Genomic DNA, 18,726 nt, shown 5'->3' with positions numbered 1-18,726 from the left:
GAATATACAAAGTGCTCACCTTACAACACTTTCAATCATAAAGGAAGCTGAAGAAAAGAAAAAAAAATGTAAGAAACCTATCACAAGTACACCTAAAAGCATCAAGAAATAAGGGAGGCAGGAGTTCCTAAAGGATAGTAAGAGTCTTGTATTTAAAATGATAGTACAGTCTTTTCACTCTTTTTTTATGGTAGACGAAGGAATTCTAAGATGAAAGGGGAGACTCAGCTCTGTAGGGGACAAAAGGACCTGTCTTCAGAGCATTGACTTGACATTCTCTGGAAAGGTGCAGGGCAGTGAAAATAAGTCAGGAGAGGAAATAAAATAGGTACTGACAGAATATTATTGAAATAAAAATAACAAATGAATTTAAGATGTACATTCAGCTAATTCAAATAAAAGAGAAAAAGTTAAGGGATGAAATATTTATATATTAATATTAAGTCAAATGCTGAGAAAGGTAACATATGAGGCAAGTAGTTTTTAACGTTCTTAAAACCATATGTTACAAGTAGATAAAAAATGAAGCACATTATTCTGCTTGAAATTACCTCAACCATTTGATTTCCATCATTCTATGTGTTTTTTCAATGCTCAAGTTCTGAAATTGCATGCTCATGACTCAGCATTTTATACTGATTTGGTGTCATTTGAAGGTATATATAGTCTATCAAACAGACTTTTCCAAATTATAGCGAAGTATCTATGTTCAGAAACTAAATGCTGCTCATATTTTCTTTTTCTTCAATAAATAATTGATACTTAAATTAATTTTTCATATTGTTTAATTCTGTAAACTACTTAATATAGTATATACCACTTTCTATCAAAAAGGAAATTCTATATTTTCTCACTATAATCAAGAAAACAGCAGTACTCCATGTCTATAATGCTGCATTATGATATATTTTTATTTTAAATAACATGTACTTTAAGGTTTGTAATGTTTTTCACAAAGACAATTGGGAGAAGTGCATAGATTTTCATAAATATTTGGAATGTGTAATATAGAAGTTTAAAAAATCACAAATGGTCTAGCTAGTAGACATATCCTTATAAAATTTAATAAGGGAACAATGATCTATTTTGACACATTTTGTATTAAACTTCTGGTAGCAGTAAAAATTTCAAATATAATGTCAGTTATATTTCAATAAAAAAGTTTCAATTATAAAGTATGCTGCATTGAGACTAACGTGCGACTTTGTGTCTAAGTGGTCAATAAGAGGCTTTATTACACACTCTGATTAATTTGTTAATATGTATTTTTTAATATTTTATAAATATGAGGGTCATTTCAGAACATTCTGTTAAGAAACAATTAGTATGAGAATTGTTTTTCCGTTCTTTTTTGAATGTGGCAAATAGTATTATCTTTTTCATAGCCCATATATTTATTTTATTGTGATAGACATAATACTATTAGAACTATTGTTTTAATCCTGGACTATATCTCTTTGGACTAATTTTTACATTGGAAAAACTATTCTTTATATGCTTAATCAACTACATTTGAAATTTGGTCTTATACACAACTCCATTAACTAGTAACTAATACAGATCTTATGGAATAAAATCTTGAATTATTTGAAAATATAAAGTTATAAAAATACCACCAATATATTTTTTGCTTTTAATTTTTTACCACTTTGTTAGTATACATTCTTAATTTTAGTGAGATAATTTTTTCATATCATACGCTAAACAAAATAACAAACCTACTATACTGATAAAACAGAGTTTTTCAACTTCCTGTCCTCAATGAAATGTCCCTCACTTAATATACCACTCTGTTTTTCATTTAGGACTTAGCGTTTTACTATTTGAATAATTTTCTGAGAAAGTAGATACACGACATAGTCTTATGTAGTTATTTTAATCATATTATGTTAGGAAGTAAATTTTATTTCATCTTATTATGTTGAATTATATTCCATTTTGTTTGTTTAGGATCATGTATTATTAGAGGTTGAGAAAATTGTCTTTTGGTATGTTACTGGTAGTGTGTACATAGAAGTATCATCTTTAGATCCTGACGATCCTGGGATTTTTTAGTATGGCATCAGTTCTTGCCAACAGTGAAGGAATCTTAGCATTTACATTCTACTTCAATGTTAACCTGGAGAAGAAAACAATGGAAAAAGGGGACCATAGTGGTCTGCAAGGCCCTGTCTGATCACCATCCCTCGCAACCTCCCTATTGCCATTTGCACCACCTCTCCCCTTGTACATTCCTCTCTAGCCACAATGGCTTTCTTTGTTTCACTTGAATAACACAAGTTATTTCTCTCTTCTGAATCTTTAGAATTACACTTTACACTGAAGTATTTCCTCTCATTTTTGTGAGAGTTGCTTAATTTCATTTTTTGAATCTCATTTCAACTATCACCTCCTCAGATAGGGCAAGCTTGATCATTCATTGAAAAGACACTCCATTCCTTCAACTACATTGCTCTCTGTCATATCTCCCTCTTTATTCCCTTCTAATACGCAAATATTGAGTTAGTGTGTTTCTTTTCCAAGTTAGACAATAAATTCCCTAAGGAGAGAGCCCTGCCCTGTGTAATTCATGGTTCTATCACACCACTTACATCAATACTAAATCAATAAATATTTGTTAATATCTATAGTAAGAAGAAAATATCTCTTGAAAGGCAAAGTTTAGAAAGGATTGATCCTGTTCTAATTTCTCTAAGTAATTCATTTTTATAATTCAAAGTAAATTCATATAAGGAATAACATACTTTGTACCTGAATTTATTTTTTCATTATTACTATTATTATTTGATTTTATAAGACAGCAGCTGACCAGATATTTGGTTGCAGTCAATTAAGTTTTAAGGCATCAAATTGTAGAAGATACTAGAATAATACTACGGTTTTTAAGACCTACTTACCCAGCCGGTATTTGCAATTGGACCTTCTAAGAAATACAGTAACTAATAATAACACTGTAGTTATCAGTCATTAAAAGAACTGTAACAAATATCCTATGCTAAAGAAATCTGTATAAATTAGTAAAATAAGGATATATTTTATTTTGTTAACCTTTACTTTTCTAAAATTGAGCCATCCTGAAGGACACATTTACCTAAGCCCCAGACTGTCAATTTTTTCTTTATTAGCCATGGTACCTGTAGGGATAGCTGTCCATCTCATGTATTTGTGTCTAACTCAAGTTTTGAAATGTTTTTATGCTAAAGAAATTCATTAGTAGATATCTCCTAAAGACCCTTTTAAGAGTGTGTTTGATGTGATTAGTTTTTATTTATCTCACTAAATTTTTAAACTATAAATTGTAAAATACTTGGAGAATCTAATAGGTTGGAACAGTCTATTTCTTATCTGAAGGGAAGAGAAATGTCTTGTTTAGGCTGATCAGTGGCAGACTTTAATGAATTAGTTGCTTCAAAAGTCCTAGCTATGCAACTAAATTATTATGCAACAAAATTCAGCTGTGCAAATAGCTGTCTTAAATGCATCATGACCTCTAGATTTTATCTGATAAATTATGTTCCATCCAACGTTGGTGTCAGCAACTGTTTATTGTCCTGGTTACAAATTGGCTGTTATGCAACTGAAATGATTTTGATCAGAGGTATTTTCCATTTGTACTTCCATGCAACTGAGTGCTTTTTAAAACCTGTACTTTCTTTTAAAGGAGACTGCAGTTTAGAAGTTACACTTTGAGTTTCTGAACCAAATTGAGTTCTCCAGTAATAAAACAATTGGAGAATGGAAATGATAACTACTTAAATTATTAAAGGTCTTGACTGTTTAAAACATTTAACTAATGATATAAGAGAATATGTACCTTAGATTCATTCAAGAATGTAGTTCACCCATATAGATTTAGTGTAGCCAAGAATTTAGGCATATGTTTCTCTTAAGAGAGTCAGCTATCTACTTAATAAGAGCTATCTATAGGCCAGAAATTTGAAGAATAAAATCTTTTGATAAATATATTGACACAATTTATGTGGGTAAACTATGAATATACTACAATAAGCAAAATATGCAGTTACCTTAAGTTATTGGCCTAATACAAGGCTATATATCTTAAGAGAATTCCTGAGACTAACAGAAAAATAAATACTTACTGTGGAATTCAAAGTAAAAGCCTTGTGATAGAGCCTGATACTCAGAGTAGTGCTGTAAGGGAAGCACACATAAGTTTGGATTCAAATCCTTGTTTTGTTATTTTCTAATGTAATGACTTTGGATAAACTGCCTCACTTGAGGGAACTTCTGTTTATTCAGAGAGGATAATGCCTCATCTCTGGGGTTGTTAGAAGCATTAAGTGGTGTGGTAGATGCAAGCAGTGTGGAAATATGATCCCTTTGTAATACCACTCTTCTTTATAATTTTCAAATGAAGTATGACAACCCATGGTCCACAAATAGTCAAAAACAATGGCATGTGTGAATAAAAACCTGTACTGTTTTTTCTGTAAGAAAATATTTTCGAAGGATTCTATCATTTTAAAAAAAATGATAGGATTCTACTAGAAACTGGATCTCAGCCCTAACTCAATCACTTCTAGTTCTCTGATGCTACCCTTGTCATTTAATTGATCTAAACTTGTTTTTTAAACTACATAATTAGATAAAATACATGATATGCCCATTATTTAAATTAAATGAGTTAATGCCCTCAATAATTTTTAAATTGTGCAGCAATGATGAATAATATAGTAATCTCCATTACTATTATAAAAACATTCATGATTCCCAGATAATTAACAATGTTCTAAGAGTTTAGTAATAAGTTATCAATGGTATTTGTCATTGAATGTTATTTTATAGATTTTGGAACAACTGATCAATAATAAGACTGAATTGTTTGTAGGAGACACCAGGAGAAGAGGAGTACTTAGTCTTTCTACAAATATCCTGTCTTTGATCAAAAAATTCACATCATCATTTGTAGAGCACAAGGTTGAAGAGAAATGGAATAAAATATGTAATATAAAATAGAATGAAAACATAGTTTAAATACCCCTAATACTTCAATAATGAAATAATTATTTAAAAAACCATGGCTTTTTGTAATGCATTTGGCATTATAACAAGGTAAAATGATTTTATTTCAATATAAGAGTAAAGACAAACCTAGAGAAAAAAATTATGTACTGAATGCTTGTGATATAATAGAAATCATTCCAAAAGATATTGAAGGGTATCTAACACTTGTGAATATTGGCCAAATTTATAGGAAAAGAGCATATAATTGTTTTAATGATCCATTTACATTAAAAATATTTTTGCTAAGTAGAACATTTTCCCTTCTTTTAATTTATAATTCCCTAGTACAACACATCTGCATCCCCCCAATGACTTAAGGGAGCACTGTTTTCATTTTTGAACTTCAGAAATACACAAACATGAGCACACAAACCAACATCGAGTTTATCTTTTGTATGACAAAAGTTTTGTAAGTATTTTTGCTATAATTAAATTTTTCTAATTAAAAAATTTATAAAGGAAGATTATTTTAAAGTTTAAAGAAAAAAATAAGCTGAGTAAATAACACAAATTAAAATTGTGTAAAATTTACTAGTTATATAAAATCAATCCTGCATAGCATTTAGAAATTTTGCTACATATGTTTTATATTATATTTATTACATATGTATCTATACCTTTTAAACAAATTAAGTCTTTGAATTGTGATATACACATCTCCCTGAAATGTTGAGAAATATGATTGATTTTGATCAAATAATATGGTGATTATTGCAAGGACAGTTAGCGCCTTTATAAAATCAAATATTCTAAGCCATTACATGTGCCTTTATTCAAAGTCTTCATTAAGGTGCCTTAACAGTAGTTTTTACTTATCTTCATATAGACCCTGTGCATTTCTACTTGTTACAAGTTAAATATATACACATAGAGGAAGCAGAAGAAACACATCATTTCAAATGGATCAATTTTGAAATTTATTTTTAAATATTTTTAATTTATATTAAAGCTATTGACTTTATGTGTTATATGATCTCAAACCTTAAAAAATATAATATATTATTATGTATTATATATGTGTTATATATAACATATATCAATTTTAATAGTTTTCTTCCTTCCTTCAACCTTAATTTTTAAGGTTGATAACTTCCTTATTTTCTTTTGCAACATTGATATTACGTTTTTTTAACTATGTTTTTACGTTTATACCTATGTTAAAACTATTCACGAAGAAGGGCCTCCTTTTCATTATTCTAACTGTATTTTCAATGCCTTTAGGTTTTCACCTGTAAGTAGACAGCTGCTTTTTATTATTAATTTGAAACATTTATGCATATATGCTTGTGACAAGTTTGCATATATGTTGATATTTTAAGAAGAATTATTAGTTTTTTATAACGAACGTAATGTAAAGAAGGATATTTAGGGTGGGATGGGGAGGGTGGGAGGGAGACACAAGAGGGAGGGGATATGGGGATATATTTATATGTATAGCTGATTCACTTTGTTATACAGGAGAAACTAACACAACATTGTAAAGCAATTATACTCCAATAAAGATGTTAAAAAAAAAAAAGAAAAAAAGAAGAAGGATATTTAATCTGCAGATATCAGTATAGAAAATTTAGATTTTGTTAAAAACAAAATTAAGCCTGGTTTCTCACCTTAAAAATTTGGAGTCTCTGTGAGGGCAGAATTGAAGTTGCCAGCAGGACCAGGATATGAAGAGTGCTAATTATACTTCCTTTGATACTGTAATTCTATGGTTTAAAGGAGTTTGGTCTGTATTTCTATTTGTCTGGCAGTTTTCCCAGCCTCTAAATCCACTTCAGCTGTTTGTTAAAGGACAACAGCGGATTTTCTGTAAAGAAATCTCAGTGAGCTATATTTAGAATTGGTTTCCTGTCTTGAAACAATGGCCTGTTTCCATTTGATACGTGTATCAAATCAGCTATTTTATAAATGAGCCATTGAAAATCATATGCAGTTCAATTTGTTGGGCAACATCAGAAATATAAAATCTGGAGCATAAAGACACATAGAAGAAACATATCAAATTATTTAACATTCTGTTTTCATAAGAAAGTTTCTTTTTAAATATAGGAACAAGGGATTCTCTGGTGGCGCAGTGGTTGAGAGTCTGCCTGCCGATGCAGGGGATGCAGGTTCGTGCCCCAGTCCGGGAAGATCCCACATGCCGCGGAGCGGCTGGGCCCGTGAGCCATGGCCGCTGAGCCTGCGCGTCCAGAACCTGTGCTCAGCAACGGGGGAGGCCACAACAGTGAGAGGCCCGCGTACCGCAAAAAAAAAAAAAAAAAAAAAAAAAAAAAAAATATATATATATATATATATATATATATATGTAATGAAACTCGGACAACTAAAAATTTAACAAAATTTTCTTAAAGATTTTCAGATAACTATATATGCACTGTATATGCTCACATATATATTTGCACATATATAACTTTTTAATTGGATGTTTAACAGCAGAAGGGTATTTCATAGTGCCCTGTTAATTTTTAGTTACACATACCTGAAAGTAGTTCTTTTTAGCCTAATTAAGTTCTGAACTTTCATAATAATACAGTTAACATTACAAAATGTATTTGATTTTATTATATAAAATCCATTTTTCCATCTTTTATATTATATATAAAATAATTTTATGTATTATATAAAGTACATTTTCCCACCACTTTTTCTGGCTAGTTCAAATTTTGTACTTTTTCAGGCATTTATAAAATAATTCAAAGCAATTTCCTAAATATTACTATGAATCACAAATGAAATAATAAATCGAATTCCTATGTGAAAATTATGTATTATCTAAAATGTAAATGTAGGTGTAGGTGGTGTGTCCCCTCTTCCCCTCATTAATTCACAACACACATCATTATTCTGTTCCTGAACCAAGACAGAAACAATATCCAGGAGTCAATATCCAGAAATTGAGTGTACATGTGAAATAAGATTTATTTACCATCTTTATATTGAAGGGTACAGAAGAGAGGAAAATACCTTGTTCATAGGTTGGTCTAGGACACCACAGTTATATAACTGTGGAACAAACTGGAAAAGTAGGAAGGGAGAAATTAGGTGGGTTGGCTAATTATATTTATGCCCCGTCTTTTTAATGAATATGCATTTGAATATGTGGTTTTCAAAATCTTAGTTCTATTTTATTAAGGACCTTTGAATATTTTTGTCAATTCTATTTTTCCTACCCTCAAACTACTCTCCATCATTTTCCCTTTTTCTTTTCTCAGCTCCTATAATACTAAGCCCTGGATAAATAATCATATATTATATCACAACAAAATATAGAAAATTTTTTTCGAGTATTCAACTACAAACCTACTGCTTTCTTTCCTCATGGAATCAATTGAAAGTTTTAAGTTAAATTGCTTTCTTCTAGGATTATCTTCCTGGTAGCACTGCCAGCTACATGGTACTTTCTCATTGCAATAAAAGGGTTTGGGGGGCAAATTAATAGGACTTCCTCTTTCCTGTGAAATAAAAAAAAGGAAACGAGGAAAATGGAAATGAGAAATTTCAAAGTCAGATTATCTCTCAGTAAAATGAGGAGAAAAATGAAAATAAGTGAAATGAGAGAAAATGATGAGCAAAGGTGAAAAGCAACTTAAAAGGGAAAATAAATTTTACAAAAACAGAGTAAACAAGTAAGAAACAAGCACCAGCATGAATCAGTCATACATATTAATTATAAATATTTAGTAGTTGGGAATTCAGTTGTCTCCTTGAAGAGACTATGAGCCCCTAGTAAACATAGCATAAAAGATAGTGACATTTTACATACAGAGTGAAGTAAGTCAGAAACAGAAAAACAAATACCGTATATGCTAACACATATATATGGAATCTAAAAAAAAAAAAAATAGTTCTGAAGAACCTAGGGGCAGGACAGGAAAAAAGACACTGATGTAGAGAATGGACTTAAGGACATGGGGAGAGGGAAGGGTAAGCTGGGATGAAGTGAGAGAGTGGCATGGACATATATACACTACCACATGTAAAATAGATAGCTAGTGGGAAGCAGCCGCATAGCACAGGGAGATCAGCTCGGTGCTTTGTGACCACCTAGAGGGGTGGGATAGGGAGGGTGGGAGGGAGACGCAAGAGGGAGGAGATATGAGGATATATGTATATGTATAGCTGATTCACTTTGTTATACAGCAGCAACTAACACAACAATGTAAAGCAATTAGACTCCAATAAATATGTAAAAAAATTTTTTTAATTTAAAAAATAGATAGTGACATTTTGCAATGATGACATTTGAGATTGTCGTTACTTCAGTTAGATAAACCCACAGAGGCTTAGAAGAAGAATTTAAGTTTGAGTTTGAGAATTTGTAGAGAGAACGTAAAGTGATTTCTAAACTTAGTCTCCTCTTATCCTAGAAATACAACAAATAATTACAAACAGAAATTTTTCCAAAGAAAATTAATTTGAGGATAAGCTAATGTTTATCTCATCACCAAAATGAAATACAGCAGGAAATAAAGGTCCATAATATAGCACAGATACATTTCAGCCTACTGAGTGAATGCATTCAGGGGCAATGTGGTCAATTACACATGTCAGAAAATTGAGGAAAAATTTGACCTTAATTTTATGGATGACCTTAATTTTACAGCTAATTATAGAGATTATTGTCATGAACTTTATTAAGTATTACCTTTGCTTTGTAGATCAGATCTCCATAGATACACCTATGAATTATGTGTTTTTAAAACTGTGGAAAGTCTGGATCTGGTGGAGTCTGTTTTTCATAGTTCTATAAAGAAAGTAATTACACACAAAAAATAGGGGAAAGGACTGTGATAAATTTGCAGGCAGGATTGTAATGAGGAAGCACATGATTACATTATATTCTTCTTTCACTTCTCTGGCCCTGGAGTTACTCCTGTTACTCACTGGCTGTCGGAAATGCTCTTTGATGAAAAGGTGTGCAGCATAACTCATCCTAATAAACAAAACAGAAATGAAATGTGACACCATCATCTCTCCTTGTATGGGCAGTGAATAAAACTTTATGGGGGAAACATATGGAATAACATAATAACCAGATCTTAGTGAAACAAATTTTATCCTGGACAACTCTAAGGTTATAGGAATACACCAGCTCTGTATTACTGAGCTGACAAGTCAATAATAGAGGGTAACTAAATCATTCAGCATAAATACAAATGTCACTAATCCATTGATTATGACTGTTTTTCATTTCTTACAACAGAACCTAGAAGCAATGATTTGGTCAGAGTTATATGTGTCCTCTCAGCATGAGTCAATATGTATAAAATGAATAACTAATAAGAACCTGCTGTATAAAAAAATAAATAAAATAAAATTTTAAAAAATCCTAATAAATGTATTTCTTCTTCAGTTTATTCAGAGTTGCCAAAGTTCATTCATGTTGATCAGGATTCACTCCTGCCTTATGCATGGTTAATAGGGTGACCAGTAAGATATGACATGAAATAAAAATATTTGCTGCCTTTCTTTCAAAGAGAAAATGCATTTAAACTATGCACATGTAGTATCTCTATGAAACTATATATACCTGGAATTTTGGATGTGACCCTGAAACTGGCCTACCGTGCTTACTATACACTTAAATCATAAGTTTAAATTTAAGAGTGAGAGAAAGAATAAAGGATAGAATGTGTGGTGGTTAATTTTATGTGCCAACTTGGCTTGCCCACAGTACCCAGATATTTGGTCAAATATTATTTGATATTATGTGAAGGTGTTTTTTGAATGAGATTAACATTGGTGGACTTTGAGTAAAGCAGATCGCCCTCCATAATGAGGGTGGGATGCATCCAATCAGCTGAAAGCCTTAAAGAAAAGACTGACTTTCCCAGAGAAGAGGGAATTCTACTAGCAGTTGCCCTTACGACTGGAACTGCAGGGTAGACTCTTCTCTGCATTTCCAGCCTGCTAGCCTACCCTGCACAGTATGAACTTGCCAGACTGTGCAATTCCATGGACCAGTTCCTTAAAATAAATCTCACTCTCTCTCACTCTACACACACACAAACATACACACACACTTCCTATTGGTTCTGTTTCTCTGGACAGCCCTGACTAACACAGAGACCAAGTGTTTTCAGAATGGATTCAGATTTTAGCAGAGAACATTGCTTTCTGAAAAGGTAGATAAGTAGCTCTTTATAAGCTTCAGTAGAAGTTGCCTTACAAGAACTAGAAGATTAATCTCTAGATAACCTATCAATGGGGACATAAAGTAAAGTTTTATACAGCAGTCACTACTTTCCACATCAATCACTAACTCCTCATTAATTTTTGAGGTAAATTGTACGTAAGTACCAATAGTTTGCATGCAGATCTGAGAAAATTCCTTATTAAAATCTGTTATGCTGTGTAAAAGTAGATACTTTGTCTAGATTCCTCAAAGAAAAATGCCTTGCTTTTTCTCAAATTAAATAAAGCCTATGATTGGGTTAAACAGGAAGGAGTTATATGATGAGAAAAGCAGCAAGAAGCAATTGAATAAAAACATAAATTTTTGTGTAGTGGGATTCGATTATCCACACTAACAATCCCCAAACTCAATCACTTGTAAAATCTATGGAAGAGGACAGGAACAATGATGGTAGCTTGCTATTTTTATCTTTTGTTGTTATTGTGAACAGAAAGGAAAATAATTTATGATATTGTATAGCAAAAAAAACAAAAACAAAAACCAAAAACAACAGGACAGGGGCTTCCCTGGTGGCGCAGTGGTTGAGAGTCTGCCTGCCGATGCAGGGGACACGGGTTCGTGCCCCGGTCTGGGAAGATCCCACATGCCGCGGAGCGGCTGGGCCCGTGAGCCATGGCCACTGAGCCTGCGCGTCCGGAGCCTGTGCTCCGCAACGGGAAAGGCCACAACAGTGAGAGGCCCGCGTACCGCAAAGAGAGAAAAAAAAAAAAAAACAGGACAGATTTCTTATATGTTGAAGGAACTGCAGTATGGATAAGCAGAAACTCTTTCCAAAAGTATTGGAAAAATAATAATAATAACAATAAGTGCTTTTCTACTGTCAGATCAAAACATTGTTAATATTCAAAAAATGGATAGTAAGTAATTTGCTAGCATTTTTATTTGGCTTCAATTATAAGCTAAGAGTATGAAAACTTTAAAAATATACTATGGGAACAATTAAGTATTTATAATATACTTTCTTGAGACATGCATTTAACATTTAACAAACATCAGTTATGCCTCTACTAGGAGAAGTGTTGTGACTGAAAAAATATCTAACAATATTCTTTCTCTGAAATTTTATATTTATCTAACTGTATATTTGACATATGCCTGTTTAATTCATATTTAAAATTTAGAAATAGGAGGGTTTTAAAAAATATATATTTATTTGGCTGCATTGTGTCTTACTTGGAGCACATAGGATCTTTGCTGCCACATGCAGGATTGTGGCATGTGGGATCTAGTTTCCTGACCAGGTATCGAACCTGTGGAACCTGTGGCCCCTGCATTGGGGCACAAAGTCTTAGCCACTGGACCACCAGGGAAGTCCTAAAATAGGAGGTTTCAATTATGCTTTACATTCCTTTTGTAGAAAGGATTAGAGGTGACTTCAACTCTGTCAGTTTTAAAACAGCAAGTACAGCTCAGTCATCACGAAAGCTCATATGTTTGTAAATTAATGCAAACTTCCTTAGGCTTAAGAATAAATTTGTTTTTTCTTTAATGTGGAAAAAATACACAAGACACCTTTCACATGTCTCACCATCAAAGGTCAGAGTGTTTCCTATTTCTAATAATGCCATCTATCCACAGTCTTTAGACAGAAAGGTAGTAATACTGGAGATACACGAAGTGTGTTTTAAAGGCTACATGAACATATATAATCTATAGAACATCACTTTCCAAACTTCCACTTCTATATGTACTCTTTCCTAAAAGTGGCTGGAGAATATATCTGTAATAAAAATATAATCGTTTTCTTTTCTCTTATAATCGCCCTTTCCCTCTTTTTCCATTTGACAAAATAAAAGCGTGTATTTCACTTTGGCTGATAGCCTGCTAGGGTGCCAAACAAAGCAATAATATTGGTGTCTGGGCGGGTCCCTTAATCAAGGCATGAAATTATCCACTGTAAGAATCTTTGCCTTCCCCTATATCATATAAATTTTTGTTTAGGAAGCAGTTAAGCAGAGGAAACACAATCATTTGACGCATGCTCTGACAGTCAGAATTTATATATTTTGTAAGATGAAGGAGGATTTATGATAACTCTCTACTGTTGCCAAAGAATACATTTTTCTGAGAGTGAGTCTTATAGGAGTCAAAAACCAAAAGATCTGCAGAAAGTCATGAAGAGAGTGGCATTTTGTTTGTTCCATGTGAGAGTCTTAGGAAGGATCTGTGCCTTATCTGGCTATTATCACAAATTAGAATTAAGAAGAGAAATGCTTAATCTAGGAAATTGTCTTCATATCTTTATTTGAATTAAAAAACAAAGTCAGGCTTTTGTCTTACAGGAAGCTAATCTGATTTGACTGATTGAAATGACAATGAGTTTGGCTTTCCCAATTCAATTGTGTGATGGATATTTCTACATATTGGATGAGAAAATATGCCACTACAGAGTTCCAATAAAAAATATATATAACATGGGGAGTCAAAGATATTTATCAAAAATATCTCATTGAAAAGTGTATTTTGAAATTAGCAATATTTAAGTATTCACAATCCTTTCAGAGTACAAGTTGCCCTTATATAAAAGAGTAAACTATAAAATTATATTACAAGATGACTATATAAGAAGTGAAAAGCAAAGTTATAGGCTTTTAATAAGTTTCAGCAAAGAATTTTTCTAGAAATCAATGATTTTGCAGATCAGGTGACTTTAATGATTCTACATTCAAAAAGGAGAAAAAAAAAAACCATTGAGTTTTCCAGTGACAGATGATGATGATGATTTAGCTATCTTATTATAGTTATCCACAGTATGACTTGCCCAAGAGATCACTGCTAATATTTATAATTTCTATTAATTTATAGTGTTCAATAGATACACAATGTTGAAAAATAGGTGCAGCATTTGTTTTAAAATATCCATTGTTATTAAAATTTCTAACAAAGAAATTACAAGGGCATAAGAATCCTTGTGATTTAGGACAAAAGCTAATCACTAGCTGTGAGTATAAAAAGATATCACCCCCTGATATAGAATTATACAATTAGGATTACAGAGTTGAGTGATCTATTGGTGACATTTGTTATAAGAAAGGAAAATATGATTTTTTTTAAAAAATATCTGCTGCTGTATTAGGACTGATATAAAATTGTCAGAATATACTTACAGATAGCAATATAAGTCACATAAAAATATAATCAAATTTTTACAGTATAGTTGTAAAGGCGTTGGCTTTGTGTACTCTCATTCCAGCAACCCTGAGTATAAATAAGTTTCTTAAAGTATATGATGGAGCAATCTAAGTTAAATTTAATAAAATAAAACTATTTGAATAATTTCATCTTTTATTTTCCCACAATGTTTATGTCTTCTGCTTCTTCTGTCATTGTGCTAAACAATATATAAAATTAATCGATCTTTATTGTTACTGATTTTTAAATAAATTTTTGTTTTAAAACAGTTTTAGATTACAGAAATATTAAAAAGATACTATAGATAGTTCCCATATACCCCACACCCAGTTACTCTGTGTATTAACATCTTAAGTTAATATGGTACATTTGCTATATATAATGAACAAATATCAATACATTATTATTAACTAAAGTCCATAATTCATTCAGAGTTCCGTAGTTTTTACCTAAAGTCCTTTTTCTGCTCCAGCACATTGCATCCAAGTCACCACATTACATTTAGTTGTCATGTCTCCTTAGGGTCCTGTCAACTGTCATAGTTTTTAAGGTTTGCCTTGTTTTTGAGGGTCTTAACATTTTTTTTTTTTTTTTTACGGTATGCAGGCCTCTCACCGCTGCGTCCCCTCCCGTTGCGGAGCACAGGCTCCCGGACGCGCAGGCCCAGCGGCCCTGGCTCACGGGTCCAGCCACTCCGCAGCACGCGGGATCCTCCCGGACCGGGGCACAAACCCGCGTCCCCTGCATCGTCAGGCGGACTCCCAACCACTGTGCCACCAGGGAAGCCCGGGTCTTAACAGTTTTGAGAAGTATAGGTCAGGTGTTTTGTAGAATACCCCAATACTGGTTTTTGTCTAATGTTGTTCTCATGATGAGGTTGGGTTATATGTTTTCAGGAGGAAGACCACAGAGATAAAATGCCATTTTCACCATATCATATGAAGGGTACATACTATGAAGCTGATTTATCACAGAGGATGTTGACCTTGATCCATTGGCCAAGGCAGTATTGATCCAGCTACATTTTCACACATAAGAAAAACAGGTGCAAACTGCATAAATGTGTCTTAAGTACTCACTAAATAAAAACTAAAGATCAAGATAATTTGAAGGCACGATGCCTTAAATGATATATCATTCAAGATTAACTAAAAAAACACAAGTAAAGAAATAGATAAGTAACAAACTAGTAATATAACTTTCCTTAAGAATCTAGATTAGAGACATAACTAATTTGATCATTTCCAAATACAAAAAAGTAGATGATTTTTATTCATTCAAAATTACTTAGTCATATTATAAATAAATATTATATATACCTGAATATGTATATTACCTGAGAATATTATCATCAGTAAGTTTCTAAGTTACTTTTCAAAAAAACACATTATTGTGCACACACAAAGGAAGTTTATTTCTAGTTTCAGATCTATCTGTGATTTGGCTTACAAGAGGTAGGGTACAACATAAATTTATAACCAATGCTAAAATATTAAATCGTACATATGCCTTACCAATATTGGCCGCTGATGATACTTTGATTCAAACAATGACAATATACTTATATTTATTCATATAATTTTCACTGATGCAATGTCACATATATGTTTATATAATACATGATACATTCTACATGATATATACATATGTAATTTTTATATATGGTTTCATACATATGATTTCAGTTCTACCTGGTGCTTAAATTTAGGCAATGTGATCCTTGACAAATTAAATCTTTACAAAACTTTAAATGGGTTTTTATCCTGTGGCAGATCATATATATGTTAAATAATTTCCATTAGAAAAAACTGTAAAGTTGTCCCACTTACACTTACTAGAGCAACAATCATAGTCCTTTAGGGTTATGATAGTGAAACCAACCACTGAGGCTGCTTCAGGCAATTGAGAAGCCGTCAAAAATCGGTTGGTAGGCAAACTTTGGGTGCTTCCCAGGTAACCAGGCCAAACATTTCCAAACAATACTGCACTGCTGATCCCTTATCATGTTTTACATCCATTTTGCTGTAATAAGAGCCAAAGTGAAAGAGACTCTCCTGAGAATGTGGCTTTGGCAGTCACGGAGATTTTGTCCAGAAATATTGCTTGAACACAGGCAATGAAGAATTTGAAATTAATGTTTCAAATGTCATATATCCAAATAAATGAGTTAGTATGTTAAAATAAAAAATGGCCAGATTTATGTGTTCTGATTAATTTTTTCTCATTTTTTGAGATATATTTCTTTTTATGTCACATAGCAAACTGAAATATTTTATATCTTGGAAAGTAAATTCAGTTATCTTCCATTAGTCCTACTCAAAGAAGTCATCAATTGTACAGAAACTTTTTTTACCTTGACAGAACACGACTTCTAGTGAAATTATATGTAATGAATAAACATCTGCTCAATAAAATACAATGATGTATACAGAAATATTATACAATAGTTATAATATATATATTGCAAAACTTAGGTTAGTAACTGTCATAGTATGTCCAACAGGCCTTAAAAGAGCAGGACATTTGTTCAATTTATCTTTGAATCTCTAGAGGTTAGTGGCTTAGAGCAGAAACTCAAAAAACAATTGTTAAATAATTGAATGACCCATATTATTTAGTTTGCTTAATAAAATGTTAAATGCAAGTAGGATATATATGTATATATATGTATGTATACATATATATAAATTTAAGCAGCCATTTAGGAAAGATTTTTATAATATTTACTATATATTAGGCACTAATGATAAAATACCTGTAATATACAGGGTCAGTGTTTCACACTTCAATTCCCTTAAGTGAACAAACTAGGTATAAATTCTGAAGAGGTATAAAGAATAGAATTACAGGACAGAACCCAGCCTAGGGAGGAAAACGTAATGTTAAGTCATTAGTAAGAGGATAAATTGGGGTCATTTCTTGAAGTACCTAAAATGAAAATGTGATAAGAGGAATAGCAGTAAGTCTATGCATTCTGGTTTCAGATCAGATCATAAAATCATCAGTCACGGGAAGGAGAAAAATCACTGCAATGAATTGCTTCCTTTTAGTAGAATGTGCAGCTTGCTTGCTGATTTCAAAGAGTTTCTATTTGAAAATATTGCAGTGGGCTTCCCTGGTGGCGCAGTGGTTGAAAGTCTGCTTGCCGATGCAGGGAACACGGGTTCGTGCCCCGGTCCAGGAAGATCCCACATGCCGCGGAGCGGCTGGGCCCGTGAGCCATGGCCGCTGAGCCTGCGCGTCCGGAGCCTGTGCTCCGCAACGGGAGAAGCCACAGCAGTGAGAGGCCCGAGTACCGAAAAAAAAAAAAAAAAAAAAAAAAAAAAAAAAAATATATATATATATATATATATATATATATATATATTGCAGTAAAATTGAGATTTTTATGAATTTTTCTAAGAACCCCTAATATATAAATTTGAATGTGAAAATGGCCTAGAAATATTTTCCAATATTTTTGGAAATAATTGCAAATAATTCATATCAGCCTATATTTTTTTTTATATTTTCACAACTTTAAGACATAATTGACATGCAATACACAGCATGCTTAAAATTTACAATTTGATACATTTGAGATATGGATACATTCTTGAAACAATCGAGAGAGTGAGCCTAGCCGTCAGCCCCCAGAAAGTCCTCATGTCTTTTTTAAACTTTCTGAATTTTTTTTTTTGTGTGTGTATGTGGTTATTTTCAATCCACTGTTGGTTGAATGCACAAACTCTGTATATAGTGTTGACTGTGTACTATTGGACAGTTCTTACGTGAAGTGGTATCATATCACTTGAAGATAGATTGTGATAAGAAACATTCATGACTTCATGATCTGAGGGCTTACAGAATGCCTGGTTTACAGCGGTGAAATCCTGCATATGTCATCTTAGAACAAGTGACCACTAAACAGCTAAAGTGCCAGTTTGAAATGACCCTAAGGAGCTGGAGTGCTGTGCTCCGAGATGCTGTTTATAAATTAAAACATAGGATGATGTATGGTGTTGTTTTACGGTACCTAGCAAGAAAAGACAAAATTTATATACTGGAAAGGGTAATCTATCTTGATTATCATGTGTAGCTAGCAGGCACATATGAGTGTGTCTAGGACTTGAAAAATTTACTGGGGTCTCTTTGTTGCTTCCATGTCTAGTGAAAACATTGGAATAACAATTTCAGCAAGCATAGCCTGACCAAGACATTGAAACTAAGGGCTCTATTCCCTTAGGAATTGGAACTGGATGACCTCAGCGTTCATAAATGCAACGTAGGGAAGCTGAAATATACCTGAGGCTGATGCAAACAGAGTATCCGTGGTAGAGGAAGTTGTTGAGACCATCAGTTACAGTCTCAAAACAACTACAGGGTTTGGACAA

Source organism: Orcinus orca, chromosome 4 (assembly GCF_937001465.1).
Source record: "Orcinus orca chromosome 4, mOrcOrc1.1, whole genome shotgun sequence".
In the NCBI taxonomy this organism is placed as follows: Eukaryota; Metazoa; Chordata; class Mammalia; order Artiodactyla; family Delphinidae; genus Orcinus; species Orcinus orca.
The sequence above is the reverse complement of the archived record's forward strand: the minus strand, read 5'-3'. Positions refer to the sequence as shown.